This window comes from Dromiciops gliroides, chromosome 1 (genome assembly GCF_019393635.1).
Source record: "Dromiciops gliroides isolate mDroGli1 chromosome 1, mDroGli1.pri, whole genome shotgun sequence".
NCBI lineage: Eukaryota > Metazoa > Chordata > Mammalia > Microbiotheria > Microbiotheriidae > Dromiciops > Dromiciops gliroides.
In genome coordinates this window covers 492,797,092-492,815,485 of record NC_057861.1, presented here as the reverse complement: position 1 = coordinate 492,815,485, position 18,394 = coordinate 492,797,092, and the positions used below count along the sequence as shown (strand labels likewise).

Here is an 18,394-nt window from a genome sequence, read left to right as displayed (position 1 = left end):
TAAAACACTATGTAAATTCTAGCTATTACTATTGAATTATTGTTATTAATATTATTTCTTTAAATATAAGGAGAAGTTGCAAGAGAACAGAAAGTTAGATATCATAATTGCTTAGAGAGACAAATAATAGAGTTGACAGATTATTTTAATTCAACCAAAGGAATAAGAAACAGCATTTCAGGGAAGTTTTTGTCATCTTACATTGTGATACTCATGGTAAGCAAAAGGAATGCCATGACAAGTATTTGGTAGCTTTTTTGTTTTGTTTTGCAGGGCAGTGAGGGTTAAGTGACTTGCCTAGGGTCATACAGCTAGTATGTGTCAAGTGTCTGAGGCCGGATTTGAACTCAGGTCCTCCTGAATCCAGGGCCAGTGCTTTACCCATTATGCCACCTAGCTGCCCCCTACCATGACAAGTATTGCAACTTATTTCCCAACATCTATTGCAGTGAATTTAAAAAGTAGAGATGGCTTAAAAAATTAAATAAGATACTCCAATTTAGATTAATATATACTTGAACACAAAGCAAAATTGGTTGTTGAGGAGGATGTAAAAATATGTCAGAAAACGTGGTTCATGAAAAAGAAAAAAATGATGCTAAAGGCTTATAGAAAATACAGAAAAATTATGTCTATATCATGAATACTTATTTTAAGAACAACATCAACACTGGATATGGTGATTATGAAATAATATAAAAATTAAATTAATAATATCTTAACACACAGGAAATGATTCATTACTGATATTAGAGTCTTTGTCAAATTAGCCATCTGGTCAGTCAGACCACCTGCTTGTTAAAATAGTATCAAAATAACTACCCAATTTGTAGAAAAATAAAATTCAGAAGATGTGGAACAGAATTGAGGCAGAAAAATCTCAATACAGACTTATTACCCTTTCCTCAAGAAGCTTAATTGATATAAATTAATTATGACAATGAAGAGTCCAAAAGATCTTAGAGACCATCTCAGTAAGTAAATACCATATCTCCTTGCCAAGTATAGAGCTATAGCAACACTACTGTCAACTATAATCTTATTCATCTTTTATGGAAGAAGATTTTGGAATATTTTGACAAGTATCAACTCATAAAATAGTGAAGTGAAAATAGAATCTTGGTGAGACCCAACTGAGACAAATTGTGCCATGGGCATTTAAAGATACAACTAGAAGGAAGAAAAGGAATAAATATAACATGGGAAAGAACTGTAAATCATTCTAGAACAAAAACTTTGATCAGTAAATGACAGTAGAGTCTCTGCTTTGAGACTCTAATGCCACCGTCTCTGTTATGTTGTTTGAGGAAGTAAAATTATAAGTCAAGAAAACAGCAACAACAACAAGAACAAAATAGGAAAAACAATTGGGCTAGGCCAAGTACATACAGATAATATATGTCCATGTTGGAGGTAACACAATTTAGAGGGAGGTAAGGAATTCTTTCTCAAGGTATGACTAGATGAATAAATGAAAGAATGATCATGTATTAATTAAGCTCTCATTATGTACCAAATGATTTACTGAGCTGTATTTGACACAAGGATAAACACCAAGTAGAAAGGAATGAAGGAAGGGAGGGAGGGAAGGAAGGGGGAAGGGAGGAAGGAAGAAAATATGGAATTTTGTTTATTTCATTTTGGCTCAAATCAGTGCTTTAATTGTTTTAGAAAATTACCTCTATCAATGGAGATTGACAATGACTCCATACTTTATAATCTTGGAGAATTGTCTGGGTCATTAGAAGATGAAGTAATTTCACCTACACCACAAAGGAATTAAAACTAGTTCTTCCTTAATCCTCTCTAGTCATCTATACACAATGCCTCATTCTTTTGGGGGATAAGATGGGAGAGAGTGGAAGGTGATTGAGTTCCCAGTGAGAAAACTCCTTATACCAATGCACATCAGGATCTGCTTTGCAACTTACAGTCTTAGCAAATTGACTATAAATTGATTCTCATAGCTGAAAAAAAGAAAAGTCTAGCCTCTGTTGGGTGAAGGAAGTTTGCTGTATACTACAAGAGAGATGAATTTTAATTTAGAGAACCTGGATTGAAATCCTGAATCTGCAACTCACTACATGTGTGGCATTAGTCAAATCTCTTACACTTTATAAATCTCAGTTTCCTCAACTGTAAAATGAGGAGCTTATACTAGATGGTCTTTTAAATTTTTTTTTTAATTTTTTTGTGAGGCAACTGGGGTTAAGCGACTTGCCCAGGGTCACACAGCTAGTGTAAAATGTCTGAATCCAGATTTGAACTCAGGTCCTCCTGAATCCAGGGCCCATGCTCTATCCACTGCACCACCTAGTTCCCCCTAGATAGTCTTCTAAGGTCTCTTCTATCTCTAAATCTATTTTCCTATGAGCCTATTCAAACAAGATTGATAAAAATGTTAAAGATCACAGTTTCTTTATAATCTATGAATTTACCACTTAGCATTTAACCTGCTTAGGGTCACACACCCTTTGTTATGTACATAATGATTCACTTAGAATTTGAAAGGGGAATATCTTCTACAAGGTAAAAATGGCACTTTTCCAGAAGGGGCAGAACCTTGACTCCAAATTTTCTCTGTTAGCTGCCCCTTAATGCATTTTGTAGCTATTTTCAATGAGCTTTTCTTTTCTATTCTTTCCACCTTGCTTTTGCTATATAACATGTACTCATCATTTGAGAGTTTATTTTATATCTTGCTTAATTACACAACATCTTTTGTAAGACTAATTAAACAAAAGCCATTTAGTGACTTTCCCAAGGTCACACAGTCACTAACTTGGAGAGTCAAGATTTGAAACCAGATCTTCAGCCTCTAAATCTGGTCCTTGTCATGATATACCACACTGTCTCTTAATGATCCATGTAGTTTACTCATCTGTACAATTCATATCCTCTATAATGAATAACATAACTATAAAGAATATAGAACAATTAAAAATAGCATTAAATATGCATCAGAGAACTGAAGGAATTATTATGATGCATAAAAGTAGATACATAATTCTGAAAATAACAGCAAACACATTTCACAAGAAATAAGTTAAGCACAGTAAAATAGAGTTGTTTTCCCCCCCACATGATTTATAACATTAGTAGCAGATTTAATAGTAAAACCTCTCAATCTTACACTCAGACACCTAATATACCATCCTCTGAATTTGTAATATGGCATAAAGGATAGGACACTGGACTGAATTTCAGTTCCAGCTTTTTCATTTAATAATTGTGTGAATTTAGTCAAATCGCTTGGTTTCCTTATGTGAAAAAAAATGAACATAATCTTTCTCATGCCTATTTATTTGTTATAGAAAATAAAAGGGGCTGTTAGGTAGCACAATGGATAAAGCACCGACCCTGGATTCAGGAGGACCTGAGTTCAAAACCTGGCCTTGGACACTTGAGACTTACTATCTGTGTGACCTTGGGCAAGTCACTTAACCCTCATTGCCCTGCAAAAAAAAAAAGGGGGGGGCAGCTAGGTGGCGTAGTGGATAGATCCCCAGCCTTGGATTCAGGAGGACGTGAGTTCAAATCTGGCTTCAGACACTTTACACTTACTAGCTATGTGACCCTAGGCAAATCAGGTAACCCCAATTGCCTCACCGGAAAAAAAAAAAAAGAAAGAAAGAAAGAAAAGACAATGCATCCAGAAGTGCTTTGAAGTATATAAAGTATTAAAGAAAAATAAATTATTATTATTATTTACTTCACTGCATTGTAGTTTGAATTTCAGTTTTATATTTTCAAAACACTTTAAAACATGGGAATCAAAATGATACTCTGTTTCAGATGATTTTTCTACCTAAATAAATTTGGAAACAATTTCTAAATTTAATGTTTCTCTTTAAGCAGGTTGTCATGATGATGGAATATTTCTAACTAGTTTGGGATGGAAAACAATTGACTAAGGAAAAAAGAAAATAACCTTTCTCATTTTAGCTCTCACTGTTATATCGAGCACTTTCAAATATTCATTGTCCAAACTGAAAATTTAATATGAATGAAATAGTTAAAACTCAAGAAAAAGTCAGTGCTCCTCATTAAGGCTAATCATGAGGAAATAAAGTACTTTTTCGGTCAAGATTGAGTAGATGTTTGTTTTTAATTCATTTATAGATCATCTTCAATGTCAAAGTATATTAGTCTTCAAAGAAGTCACAGATTCTGGACAGCAAAAAAATATTTACTAACTCCTATTTCTATTTCACCTACTTAGAGACAAATCACAGAGGGAATAATCTTGTTATTAGTTGCAGTCAAGTCTGATTTTCCATTTAATAGGTGATTTTATTTTGTTCCAGAAAGCACCTGCAGAAAGACATGTATAAGAAGTGAGGGTGGGATGACGGCCAGTGACTTATTTGTTAGCCTTATCAGTGTGTGCAGTGTGCTCTGGAGGGTGTCAGCCCAAATTGATGCTCTGTAGCCTCCTTCTGGAAGTGCATGATGAGGTAGAATGGAAGGGCCCACCTCTCTATTTTATACCATATGCAATTTGTTCTGAGTGGTGGCAACCTATATGTCAAGCCTGCTTTCTGAAAAGCTAAATGGAGGACACTGAACTCCACTCCACATAATCTGAAAGTATTCTGTGAGAGCTTCAAATGGCTGCTGAGACAGAAGTAGGTGTGGATACAAAAAAGCACCAATATGTCAGATCTCTAGTTCCCTTTTTTGTTGTTTTTGTTTTTGGCCCAGGATTAGACTATCTTCTAGAGTGTGGGCCAGTCATGCAAGCAAAGTGAGGGAATTGTGTGACAGGTTCAAAGACAATCAGGTCATTGGGGAAAGAGTGAACAAGATTATTTTTATTCAAGTGGTGAAGGACCATAGCAAGGCCATGGAAAATGTGGAGACATAAATTTTTGAGCATCCTTGAGTTTCCTCTTCTTTGTTATTGACGAGATTTCTAATTATCCTTTTCATTTTCTATCACATTGTCAGGAATAGAAAAGATTCTGAGACTAGGAGCTATTGTTGGGGAGGGAGAAGCAAATGTTTGCTACTTGTCTACAGTCCCTGTTAGTGATGCCTCTGCAGGTTGAGCTGGGTGTAGTATCAAAAGGATTGGGAGAGATCCTGGAGATCTTCAGAGACCTTGAGCAATATGGAACCAGCAAGAAAGACAGGATCTGGTAAAGTTATGATGACCAGACCTGAACAAAATTTGCAGTTGCTACAAAACCTCAAGTTTTTGTTGTGACTGAGTGGGTCAGTCTAAGCTCCCCAATAGTTCCCTCCTAATTTTTCCAATTGCTCGCTAATCCAGTCTTGCTGAATTCTAAATCTGCATTCCTAATTCTTTCCTCCTAACCATAAGATGCAAGGAGGTGGTAGAGAAAGGGAATAAATTGCACAGTTATTTCTTTCCTGCTCTATTACGCAAAAGTTCCATTTGCAGTCATATGACCATTAGAAAAATCAATCATTTGAGACTATGAATGAAATCACTTGAATAAGAGAAGAGGCTTTCCATAAATAGAAGATGGGGACTTGAGAGCAGAGATGAAACATTTTCTTTTGGAATATATTCTATACCATGCTGTACCCATAGAACTATAATGAATCTAAATCCAGCCCCAAGGTACTACGAGTTGTGTGAGCTGACGTGGTAAGAGGGGAGAGTATTCAAACTGTTGGCAGGCTTGAGATCCCTCTCCTGAGCAGTGAAGATACCGTGACATTGTGAAGCCAGTTTATATGCACAATGCGTCCCTTTGATAAAGTCACTGGACAAGTAGCCTGAAAATCTTGTTACATGAAGGCCAAACTATTTACTGCTCTCCCGATGGCAGGCTGCTTTTCTAAAAGTGGCAGAAAATAGGAAAATGAGCCAGGTGTAGGTTGTTACAGCTTCTGCAGCATCACCAAGTGTACAGACCTAGCACACACCACTTGTCACACATTATTTTAAATAACCATCAGCAAGAATCATTCTCATTCTATGTTCATTTTCTTATGGTTCATACTTAGGCAAGATATCAACCTTAATGAATTTTATTTGCATGCCAATGAAGTTGTGTGTGGGGGGGAGACCCATTTTAATTATCTTTTGCTATCAACATACCTGATTATGAATTCATTGTTTTTGTTTGTTTGTGTTTTGTCTCCCCTCACTCCTGTTGCCCTGCAGTATCCACAAAGGAAATCTAAATTAAGACTAATTTATGGAAGGCTAGAGATTATTTTCTGTGTTTTGACATCCCTCATGAAATCAAGATCATACTATGGAAAGGTAGGAAACCAAGTAGTCTGTTCATAAGTAACCAAGTCAAAAAGTAAATGGACCAGTCTGGTGAATAAATAAGACATTAAGGCCAGCATCCTGGGGTGCCCAGTGACCTTAGAGCTAAAGAAGGAAAAGGCAGAAGACAAGCAATCTTGTAATTAGACAACCCACTGTTTTTTATGTATGGGAGAGGAAGGTGTCATGGAAAAAGCTGAGATAATTACTAATGCCCAGCACATCAGGGAGTGATTAGAAGAAAGCACTGTTTAAAATAATAAATTGCATTCCACTATTGGGAAAGGAGCAAATAGCTTATTTTTTGAAGGCGTATTAATGCATTCATGCCACTTGTGTACCATTTGGCAAATTACTTCTTCTAATGCACTAAATAATACTCTAGAGTTTGTGCACCTCCAAAAAAACAAGTGATTCACTCCACTCTTGCCAAGAAGAAGAGGCTCAAATTGTCCATGAAAAATTTCATAGCTGACACATAGTCCCAAATGTAACTCAACCCCCACAAACCCATATGTACGAAGTTCAAGACCAGAAATATATTAAAGGAATCACACTATTTTCTCTCACTTTAATCATGCTTCCATAATCAAAATTTCACTGGTACCTGCATTTCAATATAATATGAACTTAAATGACCTGAAATGCATATTGCAATTTACTAAATATAGGCTAGAATAAATAGGTACTATTGTACTACTTAATTATTAAAGCATGACCATAGTAGGGAAAAAAAAAAAAACCCAAAGCCTTTACATATTATTGCCTAGGTTAAGCAATGGCCTAACCCAAACCAATTAATTTTTTACTTATTTTGTGCACCTTGGACATAATGGAAGTTAGTCTGAAAGTCAGTGCCAAACTCAACAAGGAAAAGGAATCTATTATTGTTCATCAAACACATAGAAAATGTTATCAAATACAAGAAGGCTATTCTAATAGGGGAAAAACAAAACAAAACAAAATATTCTATTCTATCCAGTAAAGGCCTGGAGACCTCTAATATGACCAAAAAAGAAAAAGAGAGAGAGAAAATAAAAGGATTTTATTTTACATTTGCCCATAGTCTTTTGTTTACTACTACTCTGTATTTCTTTATTTTAGTATCACCTGAAAGTGATTGTAAAAGCATTGTTTTCCCTTGTCAGTAGACTTTGATGTTGAGATCAAAAATCTCTTCATAAAAAAGGCCATAAAAAGAAAATACCTCCCATTAAGTAACTGACAAGACTAAATGTAGTTCTTAGCTATGACTCTGATGACATAGATTGCGAAATTATTTCTATAGAGGTAGAATTTTGTAATGTATGTCATCAATATTAAACACACACATACACACATTTAAAGCTGCACTAGATTTTTAGAAAGTCCTACATACACATATGTTTATGTATATACTTGTATGAAATATGCATTTTTAGTACTTATATGTTTGTATATGTGAAATAGATTAGGTCAGATATAGCTGTATATAGATCTTCAAAGGGGCCTGCTCATTTTTAATGCAACTCTTCTTCCTCATAATTCATTTAAAATTTCATATGACATGAGAAGGCTTAAAAAGACTCACCTTAAAAGAAAGGCAAAGAAAAATTTTCACTATGGAGGGATAGTTTGTATTGTTTTATAAGTTATGTGCCATCTTAATAAAAATAGTTTTTTGTTATGTAATTGAGTGTTGTTTCATTATACAAAAAAGATTTCATTAAAATAATGATAATGAAATGTTATCAGAGTTATGAAAATTTATTGGATGATTATAAAATTTCAGAGATTCATATTACTATAAGATCACAGAACCCTTTTCTTGTGCATATACATATATACTATACATTCTCTCTATATATTCTATATGTACATATACACATATGCATTCTCTATATATGTATTCTCTCTATATATATGAATTCTGTGTATCTAGAATATGCATGTGCATATATACACATTCATAGTTATACCTATACATACATGTATTTACACAGATATATAACTAGATAGTGATTGAGGATTCAATAAACCATGACTGTGTAAGGGGCAGAATTAGTTAGAGTTGGGAAAAGTGAGTTCTTGGTTTTTTTAAGCTTCAAGCTTCTCCAGACACACTTCATGCCCCTGAAGGGAGAAAAAAGAATCTGGGAAAAATCTGACATGAGGAGGATTTGGCTCCTCAATTCTGTTTCTAATCCCACTTTGCTGCATAAGAAATTTGGGGGAATTTCCCCTTGGGAGAAATCTGTGATAATCTCTCTCCATTAAGATATTTTGTTCCCAATGGGATGGTTCATTCACTCTCTGTGTTTTCTACTATATATTTTCTTTCATTTCTCTTTGCTATCATCTTAGGTTAACAGATTTATTTGCTATTTGCTATGTGTGTTCATTGTGGAACTTGAATTTGTTGGGAAGGAATTCAAATCAGAGGGAGGGAGGGAGGGAGAGAGAGAGAGAGAGAGAGAGAGAGAGAGAGAGAGAGAGAGAGAGAGAGAGGAGAGAGAGAGAGAGAGAGAGAGAGAGAGAGAGAGAGAGAGAGAGAGAGAGAGATATGATGTGGGCTAAATTTAGGGTCAAACTGATCATGAGTCATCCCAAAAGAATTACAAGGCTCAGTGACTCAGTTTGCCAAGTTTTATTGCAATACTGTGAGTGACCACAGGGAGAGAACCAGAAAAGTGGAAAGGTATCTCTCAAATAAGGAAAGGAAAGACAGTTATATTTATAGTATGGATAAATTGATTATCAGTCTCATTATAATAATCTCTACCTTGGGGAGGTACAGGGGAGGACCTGTCCTCATTATAATATTCTCCACCTTTGAGAGGTACAGGGGAGGGCTTATCCTAATTTGGAGTTCCTGGGGTCCTAAGCCAACCCCAGAGGCAGGTACCTTTTTCCGTGGGGGTGTGTTTTGGGGGTTTACATGTCATAAGGTGAATCTGGGTACAAATTTGGCCTTTTCTGCACATGTCTTTTTCTGGTTCCCATGCTTGGTTTCAAAACATCTTCATTTATCATTTATTCCTAGTTTGAGTTTCTATAGCCTGTCAATTTTTTCATTGTTATATGACCTGCCCCTTTATGTTCCCGTTATGGGTTCTGATTTATGTGGGTAAGAGAACTGGCATCCTGACTTATAAGTTATCCATTAACTGGGGTATGAATCCCTTTTAGGGCTCATATCTGAATTAGAGCTTGGGTCTTGGGTTTTTCTATTAACTAATCCCTTTTTGCCTCCTACATCAGAAAGAGAGAGAGAGAGTGTTTTGGGGACATTCTTTTTCAGTTAAAGGATAGCAAAATCAGGATCTCAGCTTGAACCTAACAATTACTTTCTCCATACTAAGAATATTTATCCCCAAGCCCTTCTCTGAGTAGAGAAGAGTGGCCAGCCTCTGTCCCCAACCTTTAGCTCCCTTCTGTCAGGAATAAAATTCTCCCTTGGAGAAGGTTGAGCAGAGGGGACTCTAGAGACATCTTACTTGTGCCTCCTTGGGGATCTCATTTAGACAGATTCATGGGGATATACACAAACTACATGAGCAAAGCATACCACATACTCTCTTATAAATATATGTATATGTGTATACATGCATAGATGCATGTGAAGCAATCCAGGAAGTAGAGCAGGAAAAAACGGTGAAGAATATTTGTGTGAAAACTAACAGAGGTAGCAACAGAAATAATGTTATTAGAGTACACTATCAGACAGCCCACTTGATAGAAGGGAAGTAAAGGAAGAATTTGGGAACCATATCAAAGTTGTGGCACAGAATTATGATCAAGTAATGATAGAAGTCTTCAATTATTAAAAAAAGTCCTGCATTTTATCTGCTAGAAACAAAACAGCAAATAATCTCCTGGTTTTTATTATAATTACATTCTTCTTTAACCATAGATGAATGATCACCCTGTCACTTTGAATCACTGAGGCAGATCTCCAAGTTTACCTGATAGAAGCATTCTGGTGATATGCTTAACTGAAGTAAATGCACCCCATAAACTTTCTGGGGTTACCAAAGTAACCCTCAGCTCCCTTTAATCCCTCAGCTCCACTTCTCTTTAGAGGCCAGTATTACCTGTGGAGTGCTATGAAGATTCCTCTTTGTGAACCTAATGTGTTTCAATGAGAGTTAGTCAAGTGATCTTGACTTAATTATGTAAGTTCCCAATGGAAAAAGACATAGGTACCTAATATCATATATTGTATATGTGTGTGCGTGTTTGCTCTAAGAATAGAATGAACAAATAAATGCACAAAAATGAGTAAACAGAAAATAAAATGTGTGCATAATATAAAAAAAATCAGAAGCTGTTAGCTCACAACTCTTTTAATTCTCTACCTTCCCCTGGATATAAGTTGGGGCTAGATACAGGACCATTAATATTCTGTTTGTGTTCTCCCTTGAATGGGAAAAGGAGTGCAGTAGCAAAGTTCCTCCAGGATGTTCAACTCATACTTCCTTGGAGACTGACTGGAGGAGTGAAGGAACACGTGATAGATATATACATATGATATCTATACCTATACCTATACCTATACCTATACCTATACCTATACCTATACCTATACCTATACCTATACCTATATTGATATCGATATCTATATCTATATCATATCATGTGTTTCTTTACTCCTCCAGTCAATCATGAGAAAGACAGTGTGTGTGTGTGTGTGTGTGTGTGTGTGTGTGTGTATGTGTGTGAGAGAGAGAGAGAAAGAAAGAGAAAGAGAGAGAGAGAATATAGACAGCAAATTAGCAGTAATTTCAAAGGAAAGACACTAGCAACTGAGAGGGTGAATGGTGAGGGGCCAGAAAAGTACTCTTGTAGAATATAAAGTTGAGCTAAATCTTGAAGGAAAATAGAGCAACCAGAAAGGAAAGATAAAAGCATTCCACAGAAGGCAAACGCCTGGAAAAATGCAGAGTCCAAAGACACAGTGTTTTGTGTAAGGAAGAATAAGGAGGCCAGTGTTACTAAATTGTGCAGTATGTGGAAAGGAGTAATGTGTCAGAAGGCTTTAAGATAGAAAGAAAGAGGCTGTGAAGGGTTATAAAAGCCAAAGGATTTTGTATTTGATTGTGGAAGTAATAAGTAATAAGGACGTAATAGAGAACTAATACTGGAATTTATTGTGTTTATGTGGGTATTTTGGTCAGGTTTGTCATATGGGGTTGGGACATATTGAAGAATTAAGGGACTATTAAAGTTTAAACTGGCCAGCTAGCTATCAGGATGGACATACCTAAGAAGTAACAGGAGATTAAATTCTGTAGCTGGAAAGTCAGTTAGGTGAGGCTACTACCTGAGCTAGGAGACAGAGATAACTGGGACTATCATTAGAAAAGAAAATTCTTCCTGACCCTCAGGAATCTTTCCCCAACTCCACCCCCAAAGAGAACTTTCTATAGTCAGGTGGTCACACCATCCATTCCCCCCCCCCATCCATACTCTATAAAAGCTTTTGCCTTTCTTCTGTGGGGGGAACAAGCTGTCTCTAAGATATCTCTTCCCTTGGAGGGAAGTCTTTGATTTCCCTGTTGGTCACTTTCTCTAAGTGCACAAATAAAAGATGATTTTATTCTAATTGGATTGTATGTGAGAGAGTGTAATTCTTTACAGAGGAATACCTAAGAACACCACCAACATCTATTTCTCCTATGACACTTGTGTTTTAGGAAGATTGCTTTGGTAGTTGAATGGACTGGAGTGGAGAAAAACTTGAAGCAGGGAGACCAACCAACAGTTTATCATAATAGCCCATACATAAAGTGATGAGGCCCTGTGTACCAGGGCAGTTAGCTATGTGAGTGAAAAGAAGGGGGTGTATATGGGAGATGCTGTAAAGGTAGAAAGGACAAGATTAGGTAATAGATTGGATATGTAAAATGAATTCAAGAGAGTAAGATGACACTGGATTTGCAATCTTGGGTAACTGGGAAGATGGCAGTGCCCTCAACATTATGAGGGAAGTTAAGAAGAAGAAAGCTAGTGAAGGAGACTAATACGTTCTCTTTGGATATATTAAGTTTGTGACAGGACATACAAGTTGAAGTTGTACAAGAGCCAGTTGAGAAGAAGAGTCTAGAGCTCAGGAGATAGGTTATGATTAGATATAAAAATTTGGAAATCAACTTTGAACGATGATAATTGATCCCATGGGAGCTGATGAGATAACCCACTAAGATATCATAAATCCCGAAAAATAGGGTCTTGTCAGAGCTGTAAGGGACATCTATGATTAATAGTCTGATATAGATGGAAACTAGAAAAGGAGACTAAGAAGATATGGTTAGACAGAAGAGAACCAAGAGTGAACAATGTCAGGAAATCCTAGGGAGGAGAAAATATTAAAGAGAAAGAAATGATCAACAATATTGAAGTGTGTAGTGAGGTTAAGATGAATGAAGATTGAGAAAATGCATAACATACAAATACATGCCATAAAATTTGGCAGTTAAGAGATCATGGTGACTGCAGAAAGTAGTATTAATTAAATGAAATGATGATATCAAATGTCAGATTGAGAGATTGAGGGAGAGAGAGAGAATAGGCACTGATTTTTAGATAAACTGAGGAAGGGAGGAGAAATGTAGGATGACATCTTGTAGGGATAATAGGATCAAATATCATTTTGTTGTCATTGTTTTGTTTTGTTTTGGATCATGTCTATGATGGGGGAACATGTATGTGTTTCTATATAGCAGAAAAAAAGATGTTTACATGAATTGAGATTAGGAATATACAAGAATTAGTCTATGAAAGAAAATGAACCAAAATTCCCTTATGAAAATGACAATTCTGTGGACTCAGCAGGGATCATGAAACAAAGACAAGTAGCTGCAGAATAATTAAAAGAGAAATAAAATTGTCACAATAAAAATATAGGAATGAAATTAGGAGGGAAATAGGAGATAAACAGAAACAACTCTCCCAAACAACAAAAAACCCAAAACAGTAACAACTGAGTAGAAAATATCTTAATATCTTATCTTATACCTTATAATATCTTATTTATATTATCTTATATTTTGTTCTGTGTTTGTAGTCTTCTGACTTGATTCTAATATTTCTCGTTTTTTCATAGAATCTTTAACTTCTGTTTGGTTCACTTCTAACATTTATGAGTCTGTTAATTGAATAAAGTTTTGTACCTCATACTAAGCTGTTAATACTTTCATTTCTTTTCTCTCACAGCATTGTTTCTTTTACATTTTTTCCTCTAAAATTCTTATTTCATTTATATTATCAGTCCAACACTAAAGAACTCATACTTCATTTTGTCCAGGAATTCCAGTTGACCTTGTGGCCAAGCCATGCTTTTCTTTAAGGCTTTGTATCATCTGCAAATTTAAGAAGTATGCCATTTATGCTGTAAGCATTATAACTTATAAAACATATGTACTTATGAAATGTATGATAAAAAGCAATTGTGTTATGTTACCCTGATCACCCCAAATAATGGTTTACAAACATTATATAGCCATATACACCTTTTAATACTAAAACCAAAACAAAATTTTAAAAATTGTCCCTTATTTTCATAAAACTATAGGTGCAAATAAATTTCTCAACATGTTTTATTATAGTAAAATAAAATTAAGATTTCATTATAATTTTTGTAAGAACACACATTTTAAATATGTAATAAATGCAAAATGAGTAATTGCTGTGCTGCTTTCATTATCAAAGCATCACTGATTTAGAAAAAGAAGCTACCTTTGAAGTTATCTAGTCTGGTTTCTAGGTTTTACATCTTAAGAAAGTAAAGCTGGGGTAGCTAGTTGGTACAGTGGATAGATCAACCAGAGGACCTGAGTTCAAATTTAGTCTCAGACACTTACTAGCTGTATGACCTTCAACAAGTCACTTAACCCAGATTGCCTTCAAACCAACCAACCAACCAACAGAAACTAAAGCCAGAGAATTTAAATCATTTGTCTAAAGTCATATAGTTATTAAACTGGATAATCTGGTTTTGAAATCCCCTCTTTTGATTTCATATATACCCTTTGTTCCCATGAAACCATACTGCCTCCCAAAGGTGGAAAGAAAAATGTGAGAAGGGAAGAAAAAGAGGAAAGGCTATAAACTTTAAACATGTAGATTATAAAATTTAAACCTGTAGGGTAAGGATATATTAGGTAATGGAACCAGGAATGGGGTAAAAGCATAATAAACAGGATATTACTCCCTCCTCCATTCTTCCAGATAGGGATGGGGTTCCCAAAAGGCAAAAGGGCCCATAGAACATCTCCTATCCCCTCCCTCCTGGAGATTGTCCATAGCCTTTTGTTTTGTTTTGGCAGGGCAATGAGGGTTAAGTGACTTGCCCAAAGTCACACAGCTAGTAAGTGTCTAGTGTCTGAGGCCTGGATTTGAACTCAGGAGCTCTTGAATCCAGGGCTGGTGCTTTATCCACTGTGCCACCTAGCTGCCCCCTTGTCCATAGCCTTGTCCTCTGACATAAGGTTCTCCTTTTTATAACAAAATGATACCATTGAAGGACTCAAATCGTCCTCTGTTTGGGTCCCTGACAGGTAGCAAAGAATTACCCTGAGGTATTGATGAGATGAGAGAAAGGGAATTTGCAACCTTTCTCTCCTCACACTATTGGCCCATCATCTCTGGTATGTGATGGTTTCTAACCTTTTGATATTCTATGTCAGCTAAAGTGAATTAAGAGGATTGGTCTTATACTTATTGATGGTTTTCATTAAGAAAAAGAAATGGTAAAAATATTTATGATAGCACTTTTATTGGAGCAAAGACTTGACTTGGAAAAAAAGTAGATATTAGGGAAGTGACTAAATCCTGGTATGTTAATATAAGCAATAAATGATGACTATAACTGTCAGTCCCTTTTAGGTTCATTCCCCTAATTAGCAATAGCACAGGCAATTTTAATCCTCAGGGAGACAGCTGATACCTCAGTTCTAGGGGTAATCCTGTGAACTTTCCCTCCTACTATTGGAGTTTATGAACCCCTATGGATGTTGTTTCCATTAACAATCAGAAGGCTAAGTTAGCTTTGATTCAAATGACATAGCAAGAACAATTGGTAAATAATAATAATAATAATTTGCCCCACAAAAACTTGGGGAATATTTTTTTTTCCACGTCTAAACACAAGAATCTATGTCAGAGACATTGGGCACAAATTTAAAATGTGTTACTGTGGCACATGTATAGGGAATATATGTGGCTAAGGCAACTCACAAAGCTAGAACTGTAAGGCCTTTATGTGATTTTTTTCTTCAGAAAGTACTTGCAGAGTTCACATTGGGCATGGGTGTCAGATTGATGAGCTGCTTTCTTATTCAGTTAGGCAGGCTTCCTAGGCCAATTATGTCCTTCACAGTAGAATTGAGGTGATTCATTGGGTTTCCTCAGTTTACTGTTGGATGAGTAGCATCTCTATCACTTCCATCTGTAGACTCAGCTTGGTGTTGTTGCATTTCGTGAGCTTGAATGCTATTGTACTCTGTCAGAACAGGTAGAGACTCTTAGCAAAGGATTGATAAAAGTACCTCTAATTCAGTTTACTTAAGCTTTGGAATCAGGTTTTTCACCTTTCAGGAAGGACATGAGAGTTATAATTCATCTGTCATATTCCAAAATTCTTTTTGCTTCTGAGTTGAATTCTCATCGTGAAAGACTTCATTCCAAGTAATGGTGATTGTCCCCATTCCTAGTATATTTCCCAGATTCATAATGTGTTTTATGCAAATGAGTGGCTGGAGTCAAAGATACAAATATAATCTATACACTGGAGTAAGTTCATTGTCTCTGCTCACCAGTTTTTATTCAAATACATTATAATTTTGTATTGAGAGCCTCAGAATCCAATGGAAGGGATTGTTTCATTTAGGACTGAAAGGGACTAGCCCTTATACTTCATATTGTCTGTCTTTTTCTGCTAGAACCTTTAACTTTTCTTATCTAAATAGAGTATGTTTTACATGACCAATTTAAATATATATGTAATGATTTATATGGACTCATGAAGTAGGAAATTTAACATGGAAAATGGAATATATAGTGATTAAATGGAAAAAATAAATAAAATAAAACTGAATGTAGTAATTAAAATAAACAAGGTTGGCCTGAAGAAGTTAAAAAAAAATTACAACAATCATTTCCCTAACTTTGCAAATGTGGGGCTTGTGGGGAAAAGAATAGAACTTTTTAGTTTTGCTGAGCTGCCTTTTTTCTTTCTTTTTTTGTTCTTTAAGGCATAACTTGCTAAATAAGGAAAGTGATAATTTTTCACTAATTAAGATGAAATAAAAATATAAACTACATATAATATATTTTAAGTGAATATTTATGTTGTTATTCTAAAAAAAAATCCAGTAATTTTGACCTTTGCTTCATATCCTCTCCAAACCAGAGAATCTTGCTTCTTGGTCCCTCACAGTATCTCCTAGTTTGTGAAACTCTTGCTACAAAGAGATCATAGAAAGAAGAAAAGGATCCATATTACCAAAAAAAATTAAGGGTTCTTTTTGTGATGACAAAGAAGGAAACTAAATAGCTGCCCGTCAATTGGAGAATGGTTGACATAATTATGGTATACACATATAATAATATTGAGCTATAAGAAATGGTGAGAAGGATAATTTAAGAGAAACCTGGAAAGACTTGTATAAACGGATCCATAGCAAAGTGAACAGAACCAGGAGGATTATTCATACAATAACAAGAACATTATAAAGACAAATAACTTTGAAAGGTTTAAAAATTCCAATCAATACAATGACTAAGCATGATTCCAAAGGACCAATGATGAAACATACCTCTTGACAGAGTGATGATGAACTCAGGCTACAAATTGGGATATTTGGATGTGACTAAGGCAGGAATTAATTTTCTTTGACTATATATGTTTTTATGAAATTATTTTATATTTTACCCCAATGGAAAGGAGGAAAGGTAAGGAGAAAAACATAATTAAATGAAAAAAGAAAAAGAAAAAAGAGAACTCTGTACTACAGAAAAGCCTTAATTATACCACAGAGGGAATAACATTCATCTCAATTAAACTGATCAATAAATATTAAACAATTGCACTGTTAGGAGAAAACTAGAAAGGAAACATGAAAGAGGGAGAGAGAGAGAGAGAGAGAGAGAGAGAGAGAGAGAGAGAGAGAGAGAGAAAGAGAGAGAGTTATCTCTATCTCCTAGCTCCAGAAAGTAGCCAGGTCCAGCTGACTTTTCTGCTATAGAATTCAATATCCACCTACTTCTTAGATGTGTCACTCCTGATGTCTAGTTGGCTAGTTTAAGCTTTAATAGTCCCTTAATTCCTCAATATATCCCAAGCCTCATGTCAGTAGTAACAGTGCTATTTCTTGTGGAATTTGATTCACTCAGTATATTTTGCCCCGGCATTTGTATCAAATGAACCATAACTATGCTGTGTCCTCAGTTTAATTTAATTGAACAAATACTTATTAAATCCAATATAATGTTTAGCTCTAGAGATACGAAAACAAATTAATAATCTATATCTTGCCCTCAAGGTTCTCTTAATCCAATTGGCAGAGGAGAGAGAAAAGAATATAATAGGCATATGGTTAAGAGGTAGACAGGTGATAAAGTGGATAGAACATGGAAATGTATTAGTAAGACCTGAGCTCAAATTTAGCGTCAGACACTTCTTAAAGCTGAGTGATCCTGGAAAAGACCCTTAAACTCTATTTGCCTCAGCTTTCTAGTCTCTAAGATGGAGCTAACAACATCACCTTCCTTCCAGGGTAAGATAATACTTATAAAGTGCTTTGCTAACCTTAAGGCCCTATTCAAATATTATCTATCGCTGTTGTTGCTATAAACATGGAAAAAGGAAGAATGGGACAAGGACAAAGCAGAAACCCAGACAAAGTGCTACAAGAAAATTTGAGGATGGAAAAGTTGCTGTGTATTTGTTTTGAGTTCGGTTTTCTGCCTTTCCTAGAGAGTGTTGCCAGCATTTCTACCTAAGAACAGTAATTCATTTGTATACCAAGCATGCCCACACACAGTTAGCCACACTACCGCAGGGGCAAGGTAGATTAATATATACAGGATAATCCTAATGGAGCATACAGACATTTTTATATCCCATTCCTTCAAGAGTCGATGCAAGAGTGAACAAATCAAATC

The 18,394-nt window shown here is 35.5% G+C and overlaps 1 protein-coding gene across 1 annotated transcript in view; it reads right to left on the bottom strand.

Annotated features, from left to right (window-relative positions):
* Window positions 1-18,394, bottom strand: part of LOC122735681 (contactin-associated protein-like 4) — a 583,309-nt gene that overhangs the window by 438,507 nt on the left and 126,408 nt on the right.